Here is a 12,543-nt window from a genome sequence, read left to right as displayed (position 1 = left end):
GCAGGTACACACTCAGGTATTTTATACTGTCTAGGTATTTTAAATGGTCTCTAAAACCATATTGAATAATATTGCTGACAGTGTAGTTTCTCCATTTTTCCTTTTGATTAAATCTATTTTAACTTTAACTGTGTCTGAGATCATGATTACTTATCCCTGCTTTTTTTTTACATACTAAATTCTACCTCTGCTTTTTATTTTATCTTTGTATCTCTCATTTTTACTTTTCCTGAAAGTGAATTCAAATTTTTAATCTGCTATCCATTTATATTTTATGGATTAATTCATCCCATTCACATTCTAAGCTATAATTAATTGCTTGTGTATTTTCCTCCTTCCTGTTTTACTTTGCTGTCCTTCACACCCTATTTACCCTATCCCTCCTCACTCACTCCTCTGCTTTACTTCTACCCTCTACCTTGCCCTCCTATTCCGTAACCACCAATTCCTCTATGAGTCCCTCCTTTATCCTTTCCCTCATCTTATCCCTTTGCCTTCTCACTTCTTTCTGATTTTAGAAGACTATTATACATGCCTACATATACATATACATACATACATTCACATACACACATACGTACACTTGTTCCCTCTTTAGCTCATTCCCAATGAGAGAAGGTTCCAGTACTATTTGCCTTCCCCCCATTAGCTTCTTCTGTATCATCTACCCAACAAAACTGAGCATAGTCCTTCAGGGGAAAAAAAATGGATATTCAGTGAAATAGGATTTTCAAGCATTCTTAATGAAAAGACCAGAGCTGAATAGAAAATTTGACTTTCAAATACAAGACTCAAGAGAAGCATGAAGAGGTGAACAGGAAAGAGAAATCATAAAGGACTTCTTAACATTGAACTGTTTACATTCCTACATGGAAAGTTAATATTTGTAACTCATGAGACCTTTCTCAGTATTAGGATAGTTGAAGGGAATACATATAGAGATAGAGGGCACAGGGTGAGTTAAATATGCAGGTATGATATCTAAAGTATAAAATTAAGGAGTAAGAGAGAGGATTGTACTGGGAGAAGAAAGGGAGAGGTAGCATGGGGTAAATTATCTTACACAAAAGAGGGAAGAAAAAGCTTTTAGTGTGGAGGTGAAGAGTGGGGAGGTAGGAGGAAATGAATGAATCTTACTCTCATTGGATTTGGCTAATGGAAGGAATAACATACACACTCAATTGGGTATGGAAATCCATCTTACCCTACAGGGAAATAGGGAGGAAGGGGATAAGAGAGATGGGGGGGGATGATAGAAGGGAGGGCAGATTGGGGAAGGGGGTAATCAGAAGCAAACACTTTTGAGGAGGAACAGGGTCAAAGGAAAGAATAGAACAAATTTGGGGTGGGATAGGAAGAAGGAAAATGTAGTTAGTTTTTCACAACATGACTACTATGGAAGTGTTTTGAATGACTACATATGTATAACCTGTATCAAGCTGCTTGCCTTCTCAATGAGGGTGGGTGAGGAGGGAGGAAGGGAGAGAATTTAGAACCCAAAGTTTTAAAAACAAATGTTAAAAATTGGTTTTTACATGCAAATGGGAAATAAGATATTCAGGCAATGCGTATAGAAATCTATCCTGCCCTACAAGAAAATAGAAGGGGAAAAGGATAAGAGAAGGAGAGGTCATAAAAGGGAGTGCAGATCAAGGGAAGGGGTATTCAGAATGTATGCTGTCTTGGGGTGGGGGGAGGGGAGAGATGGGAAAAAATTTGGAACTCAAAATCTTGTGAAAGTGAATGTTGAAAACTAAAAATAAATTAATTAATTAAAAATAAAAAATAAGAATAGTTAATTCCAATACTACATAAACTGAAAGAGTAGGAAAAGAAGAGGTTCTACTAAATTTCTTTTATAAGTATGATATTGATACCAAAACTAGGGAAAGTCAAATCACAGAATGAAAACTATTGACAAATATCCCTAATGAATATTGATAAAATAAATCTTAAAATATTAAAAGGAGACTATAGCAACATATCACAAAACTTGGACACTAGGACCAGACTAGATTTATAGCAAGAATACAGAGCTGGTTCAACATTAAGAAAATGATAAATGTAATTCCCCATATTAATAACAGAAATCATATAATTATGTCAATAAGTACAGAAAAAATACTTTGACAAAATGTAACAACCATTTCTGTTTAAAAAAGAAACACTAGGAGGCATAGGAATTAATGTATTTTTCTTTAATATGATATATAATATTTATCTAAAACCAAGAATCACTCTATCTGTAATGGTGATAGATTGGAGACATTTCCAATTAGATCAGGATATTGCTGCTTTTCTCCTGATTACAGAACACAAAATGCCCAATTTTGATCACGTAAAATTGAAAAGGTTTTGTACGAACAAAAGTAATGCAGCTAAAATTAAAAGAAAAGCAGGAAGCTAGGGAGAACAATCTTTGCTGCAAAGTTTTTTGATAAAGCCCTCATTTCTCAGTTATATAGAGAACTAATTAATATTTATAATAAGAAGAAAAACTCCCTAATTAATAAATAGTCAAAGGGCCAGTTAGGCAGTTTTTAGAGGATGAAATCCAAGCCATCAATAGTTATATGAAAAAATGCTCTAAACCACTAATAATTAGTGAAAAGCAAGTTAAAATAACTCTGAAGTTGCATCTCACATTTGTCAGATTGACAAAGTTTACAGCAAAGGGAAACAACATATGCTAGAGGGGCTGTGGGAAAGCAGCATATTAATGCACTGTTGGCAGAGCTATAACTAGTTCAGTTCGTGGCCCAAAAGCTACTAAACTGTGCACACTCTTTGACCCGATGATTACACTACTAGATCTGTACTCCAAAAAGAACAAATAAACAGGAAAAGAACAACAAAATTTGTTTTATACTTGCAAAACAATTGTAGCAGCTCTTTTTGTGATGGCAAATAATTGGAAATTCTGTGGGTGGGGTGCCCATAAATTTGAGAATGCCTGAAAAAGTTATGGCATATGTATGTGGTAGAATACTGTTGTGCTTTAAGAAATCATGAAGGTGATGGTTTCCAAGAAACCTTGTAAGACTTGTATGAACTGATGCAGATCAAAATGAGTAGTGTGAGGAGAACAATTTATATAATAATAAAAATGATTATAAAGACAATTTTTGAAGGACTTAGCAACTCTGATCAGAGAAATAACCAACCATAATTCCAGAGGACTCATGATGAAATGTGTTCCCCAGTCTTAGAGTTCAAGTTGATATCTATCTATCTACACAGGTGTGCATACACATACACATATATACATGCATATGTGTATGTTATACTTTTTGTGCATGCACATGTGTATATATGTATACATGCTAATGCATGAATTTACTTTGCTTTGATTTTACATGTGTGTAACAGGGGTTTTGCTTTGCTTTCTCAGTTAGTAGCTCTGTGTGTGTGTGTGTGTGTGTGTGTGTGTGTGTGTGTGTGTGTGTGTGTAGGGGATGTGGGAAAGAGAGAATGTGGATTTGAAAAGAAAATAAAATCCAAATAAAAAAATAAAATAAATAAGAATAGAAATTCTTCCAGCATGCCTCTTGGAGAAAGAAGATCATGCATGTGGTTCTTGGTCCTTGAAAAAGAACTGGTAGTGGCTAAAGCCACAATATGGATCAGTAAGGATGTGATCTTTTCTACTACCCTAGGTTCTTTGGTGTAGGTCCAATGGGAAGAAAAATTGCCTGTCCAGCACCCACAAATGTGTTTCCCATCTAGGTGAGTTAAATCCCTCTGAGGACCTCTACAGCATGATAAGACTCCCAGAATATTGTCTACTATCTGCAAGTACAGTTAGTTCTCTTTTGAAAGGAATTTAAACTATGGGTTAGCACTGAGTTTAGAGGACTTTAGGACCCTAGAGACAAGTGGGAATCATTGGAGGAGTAGAATGATATTAACTGTTTAAGGGCTATTCTAAGTTCATTATGTGTTTTCTGAATTGTTTGTGCACACTCGTTAGTCCTTTGACTTGTCTACTTCCTGTGGGGTGATCTTGTCCCTTCTACCTTCGCAGTATCTGTCACACCTGACCTCATCCCTCCACATGAACAGCATCACCTCAGTTTAGGTCCTAAGAGACTCTTGTCTAGATTATTGCAACAGCATTTAATTGATCTCTTTGACTCAAATCTCATCACTCCAGTCTACCCTACATGCTCTTGTCAATTTTCTGTAACTGAATATCTGATCATGTTACTCCCATGCTTAACTCCAAAGGCTTCTTACTGTGTTTAGGATAAATATAAACTTGGTTCTGATTTTAGAGGTCTGTACAACTTATTTTTCCCGCCTTATTGGACTAATTGGCTTTCTTTCTATTACTTACCTGTGATACTCCATCCCCCTTTTTGGGGGGAGAAGGGTCATCTTTGCTAATCTTATGAGTGATCTGCAATACCAGAATTGTTTTAATTTCTATATATCTCATTTTTAGTGGTTTAGAACATTTTTTGACATAACTATTGATAATTTTAATTTCTTCCACTGAGACCTGCCCATTTACATTCCTTTATAATTTAGATAGTAGAACTTTATTAAAAAAAATTGCTGCAAACTTTTTTCCCTTCTCCATTGAAAACACTAGAGGGAGTGTTTTACCTCTTTTTCAGATGATGAGAACTTGAACAACTTGTTTCAAACACACGATAAAACTAGTCCAAGGCTATATCTTCTCTGCGCACCTGCACACCTTTATGAGGGTTCTGTATGGTGGGAAACACTGAACTAAAGGATGTGACAAGCCCATGTGCCCCATGACACATGATGTATGAAGCAGAGGTTCTTCTTCAAAATTGATGGACATGAATGCTTTTGTAGTTCTTATGCTGCCCTATCCCCCAAAAGAAACCGAACGGAGACTAAGTCTACCTCTGTTTGTGAAAAAAGTATTACCCCCTCCTAATATACTGATTGGTAGAGCACCATTCAGACCATACTTTTAGACGTAGTCAATCATTAATTTTTTAAAATTTTTCATTAATTTATTTTGATTTATCAACAATCACTTTTATAAGCTTTTGAGTTTTAAATTTTTCTCCCCTCTATTCCGTCCTCCCTTCCCAAGATGGTGCACAATCTTATATAGGCTATGCATATATATATATATATATTCACATTAGTCATGTTATAAGGAAGAATTAGAACCAATAGAAGGAACTACAAGAAAGAGGAAACAAAACAAAACAGAAAAAACAATAGCAAATAGTATGTTTTGATCTGCATTCAAACTCTACAATTCTTTCTTTGGATGTGGATAACATTTTCCATCATGAGACTTTTGGAGATAGTCAATCATATGATTTGAGAAGCCCTGGTATGGATTCTGTGCCTTCTCACCTCAAATAATGTATGTCTTCTCATATCTCTTACTTTAAGCTATATATTATATTTCAATTGATTATTTATTTATTTTAAACTTTTTTTTATTTTTAAAGTTTTGAGTTCCAGATTCTCTTCCTTTCTCCAATTCCTCCCCCACCCATGAAGGCAAGCAATATGATATCAATTTTACATGCTAATATTTCCATATTAGCCATGTTGCAAAAAAAGCAAGAAAAATTAAGAAAGTAGAAAAAATTATATTCAATTTACACTCAGTGTTTATCAGCTCTTTCTCTGAAGGTAGATAGCATTTTTCATCATGGGTCCTTTGGAACTGCCTTGGGTCATTGTCTTGATGAAAGTAGCTAAGTCTTCCACAGTTATCATTGTTAAAATATTGCTGTAACAGTATACAATGTTCTCCTGGTTCTGCTCATTTCATTTGCATCAATTCATATAGGTCTTCCCAGGTTTATCTGAAACCATCTCCTTTATCATTTCTTACAGCACAATAGTATTCCATCACAAACATTTATCACAACTTGTTTTGCCATTCCCTAATTAATGGGTGTCTCCTCTTCCATTTTTTTTTTTTGCCACAACAGAAAGAGCTCTTCTAGATTTTTTTTTGTACATATAGATCCTTTTCCTTTTTCTTTGATCTCTTTGGGATACAGATCTAGTAGTGGTATTGCTGGCTCAAAGGGTATACACAGTTTTATATCCCTTTGGGCATAGTTGCAAATTGTTCTCTGGAATGGTTGACTAGTTCACAACTCCATCAATAGTACATTAGTGTCCCTATTTTTCCACATTCCACCTAGCATTTTTCATTTTCTTTTTCTGTCATATTAGCCAATCTGATAGGTGTGAGATGGTACCTCAGAGTTGTCTTAATTTGCATTTCTCTAATTAATTGTGATTTAGAACATTTTTTATATGACTATAGATAACTTTGATTTCTTTGTCTGAAAACTGCCTGTTCATATCTTTTGACCATTTACTAATTGAGGAATGGTTCTTATTTTTATAAATTTGACTTAGTTCTCTATATATTTGAGAAATGAGCTCTTTCTCAGAGAAACTTGCTGTAAAAAAGTTTTTCCCAATTCCCTGCCTTCCTTCTAATTTTGGCTGCATTGTTTTTGTTTGTGAAAAACCTTTTTAATTTCATGTAATCAAAATTATACTTCCAGTGATTTTCCCTATCTCTTGTTTGGTCATAGAATCTTCCTTTATACATAGTTCTGACAGGTAAAATTTTCCATGATTCTCTAATTTGCTATGATATCATACTTTATCTCTAAATCATGTACCCATTTTGACCTTATCTTGGTATACAGTGTGAGATGTTGGACTATGCCTAGTTTCTGCCAAACTTTTGTTTAGTTTTCTCAGAAAATTTTGTCAAATAGTGAGTTCTTATCCCCAAAGTTTGGATCTTTGGGTTTATCAAATTCTAGATTACTAAGGTCATTTACTATTGTGTACATGTTTAGTCGTTTTTCAGTCATGTCCAACTCTTTATGACTCCTTTGGGGTTTTCTTGGCATTTCCTTCTTCAGCTCATTTTATAGATGAGGTAACTGAGGCAAACAGGGTTAAGCGACTTGCCCAGAGTTGCACAGCTAGTAAATGTCTGAGACCAGATTTGAACTCAATTCTTCCTGAACCCAGGCACAGCACTCAATCCACTGTGCCACCCAACTGACCAAGAAAACCCTGCAGAGGGTGGTGAAAAGTCAAGCATGATTAAATGACTGCACAAATAGCTGTGTACCTAATCTATTCCAATGATCCACCATTCTATTTCTTATCCAGTTCCAGATTATTATGATGATTACTCCTTTGTAATTTAGTTTGAAATCTAGTACTATACCGCCTTCCTTTTTTTTTATTGATTCCCCTGATATTCTTGACCTTTTGTTCTTTCAGTTGAATTGTTATTATTTTTTCCTAGCTCTATAAAATAATTTTTGGCATTTTAATTGGCATGGCACTAAGTGAGTAAATTAATTTAGGTAGAATTGTCGTTTTTATTATACTGGCTAGGCCTACCCATAAGCAATTAATACTTCTCTAGTTGTTTAGATCTGCATTTGTGTGAAAAGCATTTTATAATCGTGTTAATATAGTTTCTGGGTTTGTCTTAGCAGCTAGACTCCCAAGTATTTTATATCATCTGCAGTTATTTTAAATGGAATTTCTCTTTCTATCTCTTCCTGCTGTGTTTTGTTGGGAGTATACAGACATGCTGATGATTTGTGTGGGTTCATTTTATATCCTGACACTTTGCTAAGTTGATTCTCTAGGATTTTTTAAGTATGCCATCACATCTTCTGCAAAGAGTGATAGTTTTATTTCCTCATTGCTATGCCTATCACTTCCATTTCTTTTTCTTGTTGTATTCCTATAGCTAGTATTTCTAGTATAATATTGAATAATAATGGTGATAATGGATATCCTTGCTTTACTTTTAATCTTATTGAGCTGGCTTCTAGTTAATTCCCATTGCAGATAATGCTTATTCTTTGTTTTACATAGATACTACTTAGCATTTTAAGAAAAGCTCCATTTACTCCTATACTTTCTGCTGTTTTTAATAGGAATGGGTGTTGTATTTTGTCAAATGGTTTTTCTGCATCTATTGTGATAATCATATGGTTTTTGTTGTTTTTTTTACTAACATGGTCAATTATCCCAATAGTTTTTCTAATATTGAACCAGCCCTGCGTTCCTGGTTTAAATCTGACCTGGTCATAATATATGATCATTATGATATGTTACTGTAATCTCTTGGCTAGTAATTTATTTAAAATTTTTGCATCAATATTCATTAGAGAATTTTGCTTACAGTTTTCTTTCTCTGTTGTTGCTCTCTCTGATTTAGGTATTGAAACCATATTTGTGTCATAGAAGGAATTTGGTAGTACTCCTTTACCTATTCTTTCAAATAGTTTACATAGTATTGGAACTAATTGTTCTTTAAATGTTTAGTAGAATTCACTTGTTAATCCATCTGGTCCTGGGGATTTTTTCCTAGGGAGTCCATATTTGATGTTTCCAATTTCCTTTTCCAAGATAGGGTTTTACTTAGGGCATATATCCATTTGCAACTAATTAAAGGTATAAGATATTGGAATAAACCTAATTTATGTCGTGCTGCTTTCCAGTTATTGTAAGTTTGTGTCAAATGGGAATACTTACCTTAGTAGTTGGTAGCCTTGTGTTATTTTATTTTTTTTATCACTAGTTACTTCTGGGTCTTGTTTGCCTATTGGTATAGCATTAAATCTATAAATTAATTTGGAGAGTATTTTTTTTTATTATATTGGTAGCTTAACCAGTTATTCATCTAAATTTTTTTGTCTTTCTTTTTGAAAAGAGAGTCTTGTAGTTGTATTCCTTCCTTCCTTCCTGTTTCACTCTTTTTCCATCTCTTTTGCTGGATCATAATCCATCTTGTGTGGCACAGTGCTGTATTTATAGCCAAAGTACCTAGGTTTGAACTGCAGTTCTCCCACTTACTATCGATGTGACTTTGCACGTCACAACCTTTCTGTGTCTTAGTTTCCTCATCTATAAAATGCAGAAGTTTGACTAGCTGACCTTTAAGGTCCCTTCCAGCTCTAAATCTGTGATTCTTTGGCATGTGTACGCTCCAGAGTTCTGTTAGGTGGCATCTGAATTGAGTCTTCTCTTTTTCTGCACTCTTTCTATTAGTTATCTCATCTCCCATGAGTTCAATTATCATCTTTACTCAGACGTCTCTCAAATTAATATATCTAGCCTCTAGTCTTCTTTCTGAACTCTAGTACTGCATTATCAGCTGCCTGCTTCTCATCTTTTCCTGGCTGTCCCAGACGCATCTCAAACTGAATGTATTCAAAATAGAATCCCTTCCTAATCCTGCCCCTCCTCCAAGCATCTCTCTCTGACCAGGCTTTGCAACCTAGAAGTAGTCATCTTTGACTCTTCTGTCTCCTTCTCTCACCCTGTATAGTGAGTTGCCAAAATCTGCCTATACCTCTAACATATCTTTCATCTTTCTCTTTTTCTTTCTAGTCTCCACCTATGGTTGGTTGCCATCCTAGTACATCAGAGTGCCTTGTGGCTTCAGCTAGGCTGGCTTGCCTGCTTTGTGTTTAGCAGGTGGGGAAGATGATCCTCTTCTCACAAGTTGTTTCCCCTGATGATGATTCTGAGAGCTGGACTGGAAATAGGTCTGGTGTTCAGAGGGCACTGTTATTCCCACGGCTCTTGAGCTCAGGGGCCAAGGTGGTGGTAGTATTTCCTGCCTCCTGTAACTCCTTCAGGGTACCTTGCTGCTTCAATTAGGTTGGTTCGCCTGCCCTTTGTATGATAGTTGGTTGACAATTGGTGGGGATAGCTGGCCTTTTCTCTGCAGGAGTTGTATCTCAGATGGTATCTGTGAGGTCTGGGCTAGAAGCAGGACTGATGGTGTGAGGGATGCTACCACTTGCAGGGTTCCTGTGCCTATCTGTTATGTTATTATGGAAATTATGATAATAGTCTCCTTATTAATCTGCCTACTTCCTCTCTTTCCCTTCTCTAACCTGTACTTCCCATAGCTGTCAAGAGAATTTTTCTAAAGTACAGGCCTCCCCATGACACCTTCCTCTCACAGTCATTCAAGTTCTCTTTATTATGTATAGGATGAAATATAAATTCTTTAGCCTAGCACTTAAGGCTTTCTACACTCAGTCTCCAATCTACCTTTCTAGTATTATTTTATACTATCCTTTCTCAAGAATAGCCAAACTTACTACCCAAATTTGACAGACACTCTATATCTTCATTCCATGAATTCACCCAAGCTGTCCCTCACGCCTAGAATGTACTCTCACCACAATGCTACTTCTGAGAATCTTTGTCTTCTTTTAAATCCCAGATCAGGTGCCATCTCTTCCATGAAATCTTCGCTAATCCATGCTGTTGTTAGTGATCTTTCCCTCATCAAATTTCTGTTGTACCATTCCTATAAAGGAATATGGAAGTGCACTCTCTATATTCCTCCCCTACTCTGGACCCTCACCCCCAGTACCTCTTTTAGAAACATTAAGAAAGATTTTTTTGCTCAGAATCTTAGTCTAAAGCCTTTAGACTACTCTGGTTTTGAAACCTTATCAATCATTAACTATCAGTTCTGAAACAATGTCCTCTATTGAAATCGTTTAGCTTCATTCTTTTCAAAAGACCAATTTCTAACCCACCCTAGGCCCCTCTTTCCCGATCATTCCCAATGAGGACTTCTCCTTGAAGTAATTAGGTTAATAGTAACTGAAAGAGAAAGAAGAAGCCTTTGATAACTTTAGTTAAATTTAGTTGATCTTTTGAGTTTTCTTTTGGCCAGGTAGAAACGAGTATCCTTACAGGTTGTTGCCAAAGAGGGATTGAATGGTTTTAGGGAAATGATTCAACAGGGTGTGCTGACCTTTTAAGCTGAGTCTGTTACCTAATGGCCGAATTTTTCTTAGTTTTAACTAGAATTTTCACTATTGTTTTAAAATGTTATAAATTGTAACTCCAAATTCTCTTAGTGAGATTTTCAGTCATAAATTAATTCTTTCTATCTTTTGTCCTCTCTATATTTCTAAGCAGAAATGTTTAGAATCAGTTTAATTTAATTTAATAAAAATTGTTTCTGGTAGGCTTGGGCCCAAAAGAACAGAGAACAGAATACTGTTTTATACTTAATCCGTATACATACTGTAATCACCAAGTAGAATTCAGGTTAGTGATTGTTTCGTCTTTATATTCCAGCACCTAGTACACAGAATTCAACTGAACATCAAAGACTATTTTCAATTTTTCAGTTTCTTTAAGAGATAATCTATTTCCAATTCCAACTTGTTACAGGAATCCCTTCTACAACATTCCTGAGAAGATTATACACTCTCTGAACACTTCTAGTGATCATAGCTCATCATTCGTTCCAACATCTTGTTCTAGTCTCAACTAAACATTTTCATTGCACCATTTTATCCCTATTCATATTGGATAACTGTAACTAGGTAACTGCAGAAAACAGACCAATTGGGGTTACACTGTCAGCCCTCTATAAGCTAACTGGACAGAATTTTATAATATGCTGACATAAAATCCTGACATCAGCAGTGTCAACCTACTCTTGCTTTCACAATGTTCAATTCACTTAAATTTGACAAGCATTCATTAAACATATATGCTTGGACCTGGGGATAGAAAAATAAAATGTCAACAAAAAAAAAGGGGTATATCATGGCCTTCCTATTTAGGGAAAACAACACATCCACAGATAAATATAAGATAATTTGAGGAAGAGAACACTTGAATCTAGAAGCCTGAGGTAAGACTTTGCACAGGAGGTAGCAGTAGCCTTGAAGGAAGCTAAGCTACTATGAGATGGACCATTCCAGGCAAGGGCAAAGTAAGGCTACAGAAGGTAGAATGCTGAGTTCAGGGAACAGCTTTCCCAGTGAGACAGCTGGGGCAACTGTAAGTGAGAGAAGCAAAAACTTCTCAATATTATATTTATCACCTTCTACAATCCAGCAATCTACAACCTAATTTTCTAACCGTATTTCCCTTTACTGCCCTATACAAGCTCAGTCTTATCACTGTCCTTTAAATGCCATTTCTTTCCCACCTCTGTACCTTTGTTTACACCATTTCCATCACCTGAAATGCCCTCTTTTCCCCTCCCTCCTATTTGTCCTCCAAAGACCAGCTTAAGTCTCATCTTATCCATGAAACCTTTTCACACTAACCATACCCATGAGATCTCTCCTTCCTTTGAATTCTGTCATGCTTATTATCTATACCGCTCACTTGGTGCTATAATTTACAGTCTGGCATTATCAGTTATATGATTATATTTGTGTGCCTTGTCTCCCTAACCAGACTGTAAACTTTTTTTAAAAAAAATTAATTTGTTTTAATTTATCAACAATCACTTCCATAAGATTTTGAGTTTTAATTTTTTCTCCCCTCTCTCTCTGCTTCCCTCCCCAAGACAGCATGCACTCTGATTTATGCTATATCTATATATACGATTCTTATTAAACATATTTTTGGGACAGCAAAGTGGCACAATGGATAGAGCATTGGCCCTGGAATCAGGAGGACCTGAGTTCAAATGCGACCTCAAACACATGATACTCACTAGCTGTGTGACCCTGGGCAAGTCACTTAATACTGATTGCCTCTCCC

At 35.7% G+C, this 12,543-nt stretch overlaps 1 protein-coding gene across 1 annotated transcript in view; it reads left to right on the top strand.

The window, feature by feature from the left end:
• The first annotated feature begins 3,660 nt into the window (after nucleotides 1-3,660).
• The window catches only part of CRYAA (crystallin alpha A), a 47,250-nt gene continuing 38,367 nt past the window's right edge, over nucleotides 3,661-12,543 (top strand). Inside the window, exon 1 of the mRNA XM_020973829.2 lies at nucleotides 3,661-3,726. The gene's annotated coding sequence lies outside the window, so the exon portion shown is untranslated. The remainder of the gene's footprint in view (nucleotides 3,727-12,543) is intronic.

This window comes from Phascolarctos cinereus, unplaced genomic scaffold, assembly GCF_003287225.1.
Source record: "Phascolarctos cinereus isolate Bilbo 61053 unplaced genomic scaffold, phaCin_HiC Scaffold_726;HRSCAF=1367, whole genome shotgun sequence".
Classification (NCBI taxonomy): domain Eukaryota; kingdom Metazoa; phylum Chordata; class Mammalia; order Diprotodontia; family Phascolarctidae; genus Phascolarctos; species Phascolarctos cinereus.
Note: the sequence above shows the minus strand (reverse complement) of the source record. Positions and strands in the feature narration are given on the sequence as shown.